Consider the following 9,295-nt stretch of genomic DNA (forward strand, 5'->3'; position numbering starts at 1 on the left):
CATCAGGCGAAGCATACATATTTGGTCTTTAATTGATGACGTGGTTACTACGTGCGGCTTCGTTGCTCTCCAACACAGGCTCTGAAAGCCTCGGGGATTAACAACAAACTACAATAATCATAACAATAGTAATCATTCCGAAGGACATCAGCCTGACGCTCTGATTATCTGGTATTACCGATGAACCCGAAATCTCTCTTTACTTCTTTACTCATGCAAATGGTGCGTGATCACGCAGTGAACACGTCCACTCCTCTCCCGTGTACCGGCAGCTGAGCGACATTTTGTGACCAGTGAAAGGCCCAGAGGATGACGACAGCCCTGCACGTAACCAGCTTTGTCGCATGAGCCATCGCACAGCGGGTCTGTACGCTGGTGGATCGTCGTGCGCCATCAGTCATAACCAACCCCCTGCTGCTGCTGCTGTTGTTGTTTATCGTGGACTCCATCGTTGGTTCAAATTCGAATTAAACCCTCCCTCCTCCTTTATATGGCGCAGTTGGAACGGTCCTATGGGAAATATGACGCCCGGTTTGGTGGTGCCGTATCGGGCTCGAGGTTTGTTACAATAATAATATAATTCATCAGTATGTATATATTATAATAATTAATATTTGTAAGGCGCATTTAATCCGATGATCCCAATGCGCCCGGTGTATGGAAAGCAGGGAAATGAGACGACCAAAACGAGGAAATGAGACGACCAAAACTATGGGGAATAGGCCATTTTACCGAGGTGAGTTTCCATGGCGAGATTTAAATAGCTTTAAAAATTCTGTCTTGTTATCAGAGGCCAACCTGTTCCATAGTCTCGGAGCTGCACTGGCAAAAAGCCCGATCGCCCCCAGGAATTGAGACTTGACCTCAGAAAACTGAGTAGGAGATCAGAAGATCTCACGGACCTCATTGGTGTACATGAGTGGATCAGCTCCTGTAAGTATTGTGGGGCTAACCCACTGACAGCCTTGTAGCTCAACAGCAGGACCTTATAACCAACTGGATATATATGCAATGGTGTTTTCCTACGCGTCAGATACCTGGATGAAATAGCCGATGTGGTCTTCCGAGCTTGTCTTGAAGAGCGGGTTCCCGAGGAGCATCTCGGCCACCACACATCCGAGTGACCACATGTCCGCGCTGCATGTGACCGGGAGCCCAAAGTACATTTCGAGGGCCATGTACCACATCGAGCCAAGACACCAAGCTCCTAGCAGCACACGGACATACAGGTGACCAAACAAGGTGGCACTTGCACATTATTCACCTGTACTTGTGAAGTGCAGAATAGATGAGGGTATGCACACGCAGTCACGTATGGCACTCAAAATACGCACAATGACAAAGATCGCCCACGTAAATGCGTGTATCAGCTGGGTAGCACTTAGAAATGTAAATTATTTTCATTACACTGGTGCCAGCTATCATAGAGTGCAGCTGTCATGTCGCGAGAGTTCTCTGCGGTGAGTAACAACTTCTTTAAAAGCAACGGCGCTGCGACGCCTCTCTGAATAAAATTAACGCCGAGCCGCTTTGCGCGTTTCAAGATTCAGTGATGAACTGGGGACACCTACCACCACCCTGTAATGTGCAGACGTCTCGGAACGGGAAAAGGTTAAGTGAGGAATGAGGACATAGGAACTTAGGGCTGCCATGCGATCTGTACATTTGCAAACGTAAATCACATGTAAATCACACGTAAATCAGCCATCCGCGACGAAAATTCCAATGGGATTGGATACTGGCTCCAGACTTTCAATACCAGCAATCGATTATGAAAATTGTTACTGGTTTACTGGCTCTTGTTTGACAACTACCCTCCTCAAAACTGGGAGGTTGAGAGTTGAAATCCTGGCCAAATGATTGACGAAATGTAACGTTTGAAGGGTATCAGTGTCACTACCACGCTTTGTTTAAGCGGTGCTAACCACCACGCCACCACAGCACGAAGACAAAGACCCCCCATATAGCTTAAACAGGCTCGTAGCGCAGCGTGCTAACCGTTAACACCACCGCTCCCCACAAACACTGTGACACGCACACACACACATGCTGCTACACACGTACACACACACAGGGCAGCTAGATCACTCACTTGGGCAGGTCTCGCTGATGCTGAGGCCAAAATCCGTGAGCCTGATATTGCCACTGATGTGGTCTTTGACCAAGATGTTTGCCTGCAAAAAAGACAGTGGTTGTCAGTGAAACTCGTGGTGTGTCGGTGAGATTGCGTCTTGTTGAATTGGTTCATGGCGGTTTACTCAAAGATTTCATGTACTCATTTTTGTTGAACACTTACTGCCCTTTGAAAATGTAATCATGCTTGAAGATCTCCCTACCCCATGCCGTGTTAATCAAGGCGGTTGTATGGCCATACCTCACCATGCTGCTTAGGGGGCTTTTGAAGGCAATGGGATCCAGGACAGGTTCAGATATCGCCCAAACCCTTGTTTTAGCCGTGGCCAGAAATCGAATTCGGGTCATTAACTTCTGAGTGCAGTTTGCGAACTACTACACTGCTACGCCCATCATTTAGCTTTGGCATTCGGAATTGTTGCTTAGGGCAGTGGTCGTTGTTTAACGCAAATTAGAAAATATTAAATGTTCCGCGGAGCGTTGGTTGTTGAGAGCAAACAGAGATCCACATGAAAAGTTGTATTTCTATGCAAGTTTTGGCTATCTGTGTTTATGAAATAGCAAGTCGTGGCATGTGTTGTTGCAGTGTAGAATAAGATATCTCGAAATCCTGTTACTAAGGTTTACAAGAGTGTTCTCATTTTCTACAACTGCACGAACTGAGGCACTAATTCCATACTGACGGACAAAAGTCGCAGCGTATAAGCCATAGGTCTCGTCCAGCTTCTGGAGGAGGTCTCCGCTGTGTGACGGCACAAAACGTGAACGGTTACAGTTTCTTCCTGCTTGTGACCCATTCCCTGATTGGCCCCTTGAACGGGAGCACACGTGCTTGACTGAGGCGAAGCCGCACGGAGTAACCATACACGGTTGCCGCTCAACTCAAAAGATAGTCAATGAGGCAGGAAGGCATTATAAACAGTTATGTCTGACCATGGAGCCGCGTACAAAGACAATAATTCTAGGGAATTCTGAAAGCCTACGGACATTTATTCTACATCCAAATGATTCATGTGTGTGAACACACGGACGCATCGGTGTTTGGGGGAGCGGTAGTGCAGCATTTAGCGCGTTGCTCTACAATTCCCGCTCACAGCCAAGACCAGTGACGATTATCTGAACCAATCCTGGGCCTCCCCTAGGTCGACTCAGCCTCAAATGAGTACCTGGTTGCGGTGTGTAAACATCGCCAATAGGGGAGACAAAGGCGGCCGGGCGTGGTGCTGGCCACCCACCCCCTCGTGTGCCGTGCCGGCCTTCGTAGGTGCTCGCTAACAGCACTTGCCCCTACAGTCTGTTAAGGGTTCACTGGGGATCTTTGTTTTTGTTTGTTAGTCTGTGTGAGTGAGTTACTTTGTGAGTTCATGTGAGTTACTCCGAGTCTGTGAGTGTGTTACCCGGTGAGACTGAGTTGAGTGGGAGTGACTGTGAGTTACTGTGTAAGTCTGTGAGTGTGTGAGTTACTCTGAGTCTGTGTGAGTCTGAGTGAGTCTCCGAGTGTCTGAGTGAGTGACTCTGTGAGTCTCTGAGTGAGTGACTCTGTGAGTCTCTGAGTGAGTGACTCCGTGCGTCTCTGAATGTGGCTCTGTGAGTCTGTGGCTCTGAGTCTCTGAGTGAGTGACTTTGTGAGTCTCTGAGTGAGTGACTGAGCGTGAGTCTCTGAGTGTGGCTCTGAGTCTCTGAGTGAGTGACTGGATCTCTGAGTGTGGCTTTGTGAGTGCGTGCGAGTTTCTGAGTGAGTGACTGTGAGTCCCTGAGTGAGTGACTGAGCGTAACTCTGTGAGTCTCTGAGTGCGTGTTACTCTGCGAGTCTGTGTGTGTGTCAGAACTAGTATGTGAGTGTGAGTCTGTGTGTGAGTTACTCTGTGAGTCTGTGTGAGTGAGTCTGTGAGTGAGTCTGTGGGTCTCCTTGAGTGAGTGTGAGTCTGTGTGAGTGACTGTGATTCTCGGAGTGACTCTGTCAGTCTCTTGAGTGTGGCTCTGTGAGTCTGAGTGAGTGACTCTGTGAGTCTCTGAGTGTGGCTCTGTGAGTCTGAGTGAGTGACTCTGTGAGTCTCTGAGTGTGGCTCTGTGAGTCTGAGTGAGTGACTGTGAGTCTCTGAGTGTGGCTGTGAGTCTGTGGCTCTGTGAGTCTGAGTGAGTGACTGTGAGTCTCTTGAGTGTGGCTGTGAGTCTCTTGAGTGTGGCTCTGTGATTCTAAGTGAGTGACTGTGAGTCTCTGAGTGTGGCTCTGTGAGTCTAAGTGAGTGACTGTGAGTCTCTGAGTGTGGCTCTGTGAGTCTGAGTGAGTGACTCGTCATCACCATCGTCATCAACATCATCATCACCGTCGTCACCATCTTCATCACCACCTCCATTACCCAGGTGCCATGGGGTCGACACACTGAGATGGGATGGGTGGCCAGCACCACGCCTGGCCGCCTTTGTCTCCTCACATTCACCGAACCTGGATACTCATTTTAAGGCAGAATAGACCTGGGATGGGACCGAGATTGGTTCAGATACTCGTCACCGATGTTGGCCGTGAGTTGGAATAGAACTCGGGTCGCCGGATCCCGTCGCACGGTGCGCTAACCACTTCGGCACCGCTCCCCATGTAATCCTCACTTCAAGCACACACCTCATCACCGACACAGCTTCCACATCGTCATATCCACCACTCCTCCCCCAGCCCCATCGCTTACAACACTCTCACCCCTTCCCTCTTCACAATGCCGATGCACCTCACACTCCCCACACCTCCCATGCTCCCACCAGCAGCTTCCACTCCCGATGACGCCTCCTCACAATACCCCTTCACTCCCTCCCATTGGACCGCCGTTCTCAAACTATAACTTTTAAACTAAACTATATTTTGATTTAAAGCTTTCGTGAATGCAGGGATTCATATTCTTGGTTCTTTCGGTAAAGTCACGTAGAAGGGAAACAATAAAATAATAAAAATATAAAACAATAAAATTCTCACGACGTTTCGACTGCAACACAAGCAATCATCAGGTGATGATGATCATCAGGTGATGATGATTGCTTGTGTTGCAGTCGAAACGTCGTGAGAATTGTATTGTTTTATATTTTTATTATTTCATTGTTTCCCTTCTACGTGACTTTACCGAAAGAACCAAGAACATAAACAATATTTTTTATTTTACCAGTTTGAGGCCCCACTGAGCTATGGAGCTATTTTTCAGAAGCAACCTGGCTATCACAAATGTTATCTTCAACGAAGTGGCTTATCCCGTGGAAATTTATAGAGGCCAAATACTCTAAACGCGTGATGTTTATTCTAAATGTAGTGAGAGAGACATGCAACCTCAATATACAGCAGGCGACAGGGTCCGGATTGAATCCACGGCCTCCTGCGTACCAGACGAGGTAGTTAACATATTGCCACTGTGGTGCCCTGTGGTCACGTGAGGCCTACCACTTCTGAATGGCTTGTGATGCATATTTGAACATTACTGCAAGCGTCTTAGCCTCAGTCATTAGTCAGGTATTCGAAGGGAATATTGTCATTTGGTAACGCTATTTCAAATATCGTTCATTAAACGTTCAATTTTAATGCAATGCAATTGAGGGACTTTGTGGAGTCTTGTCGTGGTCTGGAGCTGTGGTTGTTGTGTTGCTACCTTGCCCAAGCTTGCATTTGTTGACAAATTGGCAGGAATGTATGTACTTTGTATTTTTAGCAATTTGCTTACATTTTCTCCATCTTGCCTCTCATCGGTTTTGGAAATAGCTCGCTGACCCTCCCCTACTGGACATATGTGAAAAAGATCATCATAGCTCATCGGATTCCTCCAGGATATAAAATAGATTCGGATTCTGATTAATCAGTGGCGCTGCGAACAACCTATTCCCTCTATTGCTGCGGGAATCTGCATCCACACATGATCAAGCACCCCTGTCTAATGCAATAGACATGGTTCCTTTGTCATAGACATGTAATTCTGCAAATGTGCAGAAATGTCTTCCGTATGTGACTTACTCCAGACAAGTTTAGACTATTAAACGTGACCTGTTATGACTCGTCTAATGTGTATTGTGTGGTCGTTAGCACAGAAAGATGTGTCTGGTAATGTCCTAATGGACCAAAAATAGTAAAAAGGAGGCTGGGTTTGTGTTGTTCAGAGTGACCACCATATACAGACTCTTGTACGTACAAACGAGTTCGGTTCCAGAGGTCTGTTCGTAAGTCGATTTGTTCGTGAGTCCACCTTTACTCCCGTCGATTTCAAACACGTTTTACGGCTTGTACACTAAACACGGGGAATGGCTTTAAAAGTTGCCTCAGGTTCTTCACGTTCTGCAGATGTAGATGCCACCATGAACTTGCGACTCTCGGTCCAAACAGGAAACTGGACATACGGACAAGTTTGATCATATCTCTGTATGTTCGTAAGTCGAATGTTCGTAAGTAGAGGAGTCCCTGTGTAGTGGCATACAGCCCTGACGTCAGCAGGCCAGGTTATACACCAGAGGGGGATCTAGGGAAAGGTCGCAGAAGGGGCACTGAATTCATAATGATACAATAATTAAGTAACACTGTACAAGTGTACAGCACGTCAGATCATTACATGGCCTAACCCTGGTTGGAAACACCGTGGGAGTGAAGAAGAAGATGGATTAATAATCATAATTATTTACATTTGTAAGGTGCATTTCATCCGTATGCCACCAGACTTAACTTGGAGTGTCTAAATTATCTTTGCCCACCAGAATGAACAGACCTCATCTTTCCCACCCCTGCAGACTTGGTATTAAAGTAGATACATGCTAATGTTTACGAAGTAACGGACTCTTGACCAATTTCATTTCCACATAAATCAATCATTCGGAAATAGGCCCCACTATACCCCACCGACTACAGCACTCTAATCTTGCCTCCTCGTTTTGCCTCTTCCACCTGCCTCAGGCTCGTCAGCACCGCCTTTCGTGCAGCCATGCGGGTGTGAGGTCATCATCACGAGAGGCCGTGCACTTCATCGTTCGCACGCGGCGGAGGAAGCACTGAAGTCAAACGTTTACATACGTGCGGTTTAGTGGGGTCATTTCCGAGCGAACTCGGTTTGAAAGTGTTTATCGTTGAATGTGGAAGGGTTTGGGTTAGTTTTCGGGTTACCACCTTTTCCACTATGGAGATCAAACCCAGACCTATGTTTCAGTCGGTCTAGGTCTGTCAACAACCATGCAGTAGTAAAGTTCAGCACAGTACCGGTACCAGATCTCGGTACAAATTAATTCATGCCACCCAAACACAGATGCCAATTCACAGACTGTCTCGGCTGGACCGAGACAGGAGATAACCCAAGGGTAGTGGGAGGATAACCGCTTTGTGAGCTATTTGTAAGTAATGCGTTTAGAGTATTTGGCTGCTATAAATTTCCACGTGATAAGCTACTTCGTTAAGCTATAATTTGTGGCCAGGTCGCTTCTGAAAAAGAGCTATATAGCTCTCAATGGGCCTTACCTGGTAAATAAAAAATAGTTTACTTTAATCGTATACATACTTGAATTTTACTGCGGATGTTTTAAAACATGTCCTGTCTAACTGTAAACTTTGTTTGAATTTCAGTGGGAGAAGATGCTTCTCACACAGACGTTAAAGCAGGTACCAGAGTCCACCTGAAGCTACTGCAGTGTGCGCCTCATATAGGATTCCGTCCATTACTGTTGGTGCGATGGTTTGGATTTTCAAGTTGAAATCTACAAGTTCATTTTATTTTTACCCAGGCGACAACTCAATTGTCAAGGGTAGTCCTGTTTGGCAGAGGCTATCCTCTTCTCTTGAGTTCCACATCTTGGAGAGGATGTGATTAGTCAGCATCGATGCCATTTTAGTTGGTGTCACGCATCATGCGTGCATTCTTAAATTACTGACGCCGACTGAAGACTGAAGATGCAAGTGTGCCATCTGACAATGAAAGTTATGAAGCCATTTTTTGTCATTGCCAATCTTCCTTTGTGCTCTGTCAGAGTCTGGGATAACACGGCCTTGGTGAAGTCCCCTGGACTTGTGTAATTTTTTTATTAATTTTTTTTTTCATTTTGACACCTCTGCTCCACGTCCTTCGATTGCATCCATCTGCACCTCCGATTAGCACGGCTGGCTGACGTATGGCGCGAACGAGGTTCAACGCACATACCTACAAGGAGTGTAAATTCATACGGTGCCAGAAACTCTGCACGAGTTCGTGCCGCGTTCTCCCGATGTTGCCGTCGATGTTTGTCCAGCGACAAGCCATTCGTTGCCACGCGCGAACCTGTCTCACCTCCACAATCACAGGGCCGAGTGTGTGACGTGTCTGCCAAGCCGTGTGATGTGTCTGCGGATGATAATCTTCAGCAGAGGCCTGTGCCTTCTCCCACAGACGCCGCGCAACTGACGCCGCTCCCAGCGCCGCCGACCTCTGCTTCCCCGGCCACGGCCCCGGGGAGTTCCTCTCCTCTGCTGGACACCCCGTGTGCTGGACCTGCTGCTCCACCACACTTGCCTGCCCACTACACAGGCACAAAGAGGTACGGGCAGAACTAATGCATAAATGCTTTCAACATAAGTTGGAGAGAGCTGAGCCTTTCTAGGAATTCGGCAATGCTTTCCCACCTGTGACTGCTCCCGATATATGACTCGAGAGCATGTAGGTTTTGCTTGCAGGCCACACACACACATGAATGATGTGTTTGGTATTATCTCATGGAAAATAATAAATTGCACAAGGGCCAGGGTCATGCCCCATTCATTCTGAACGATTAAACCAAACTGACCCACGTTCACACACGAGAGCAGAGAGGTTGGCTGCAGGGTGACGCACGCGAAGAACACGTCGCTGTGAAAGAGTTAGAAGGTTCCCCTTCGTACCTTCTTACTCTCCCTCCCCCCTCCTTCCGGTCAGGTGATTTTGAAGTGTCGTCGTCGTCATGCGAGGACGTGGACCAAGACAGCGCGTGGAACCAGTGGCTGCGCTCCGAGATCCCGGGGCTCTTCCTGCTGGCCCTGCACACATTTACCGTGAGTCGGTGCAGATGTGGCCTCGCGACTGGGGCTGCCACCTGTCTGCGTTTGACCCCCGGACAGTGTTCGGGTGGCAGCAGGAATTGATTTGTGTCGACATCTGGTACCCCGGGTATGGCTATGGTTGAATTTTATCACCGTGAACTGCACAGT

General features: G+C 47.7%; 1 long non-coding RNA gene across 1 annotated transcript; it reads left to right on the forward strand.

Moving 5' to 3' along the window:
• Nucleotides 1-1,063: 1,063 nt before the first annotated feature.
• On the forward strand, nt 1,064-8,645 carry LOC142923749 (uncharacterized). Its single transcript, XR_012940820.1, has 4 exons — nt 1,064-1,229; nt 7,046-7,162; nt 7,706-7,741; nt 8,502-8,645. It is a non-coding gene; the product is annotated as an uncharacterized LOC142923749 (long non-coding RNA).
• The last annotated feature ends 650 nt before the right edge of the window (nt 8,646-9,295 follow it).

This window comes from Petromyzon marinus, unplaced genomic scaffold (assembly GCF_048934315.1).
Source record: "Petromyzon marinus isolate PM22_M1 ecotype Great Lakes invasive population unplaced genomic scaffold, UKy_Petmar_22M1.pri1.0 PM_Scaffold_65, whole genome shotgun sequence".
Taxonomy (NCBI): Eukaryota; Metazoa; Chordata; class Hyperoartia; order Petromyzontiformes; family Petromyzontidae; genus Petromyzon; species Petromyzon marinus.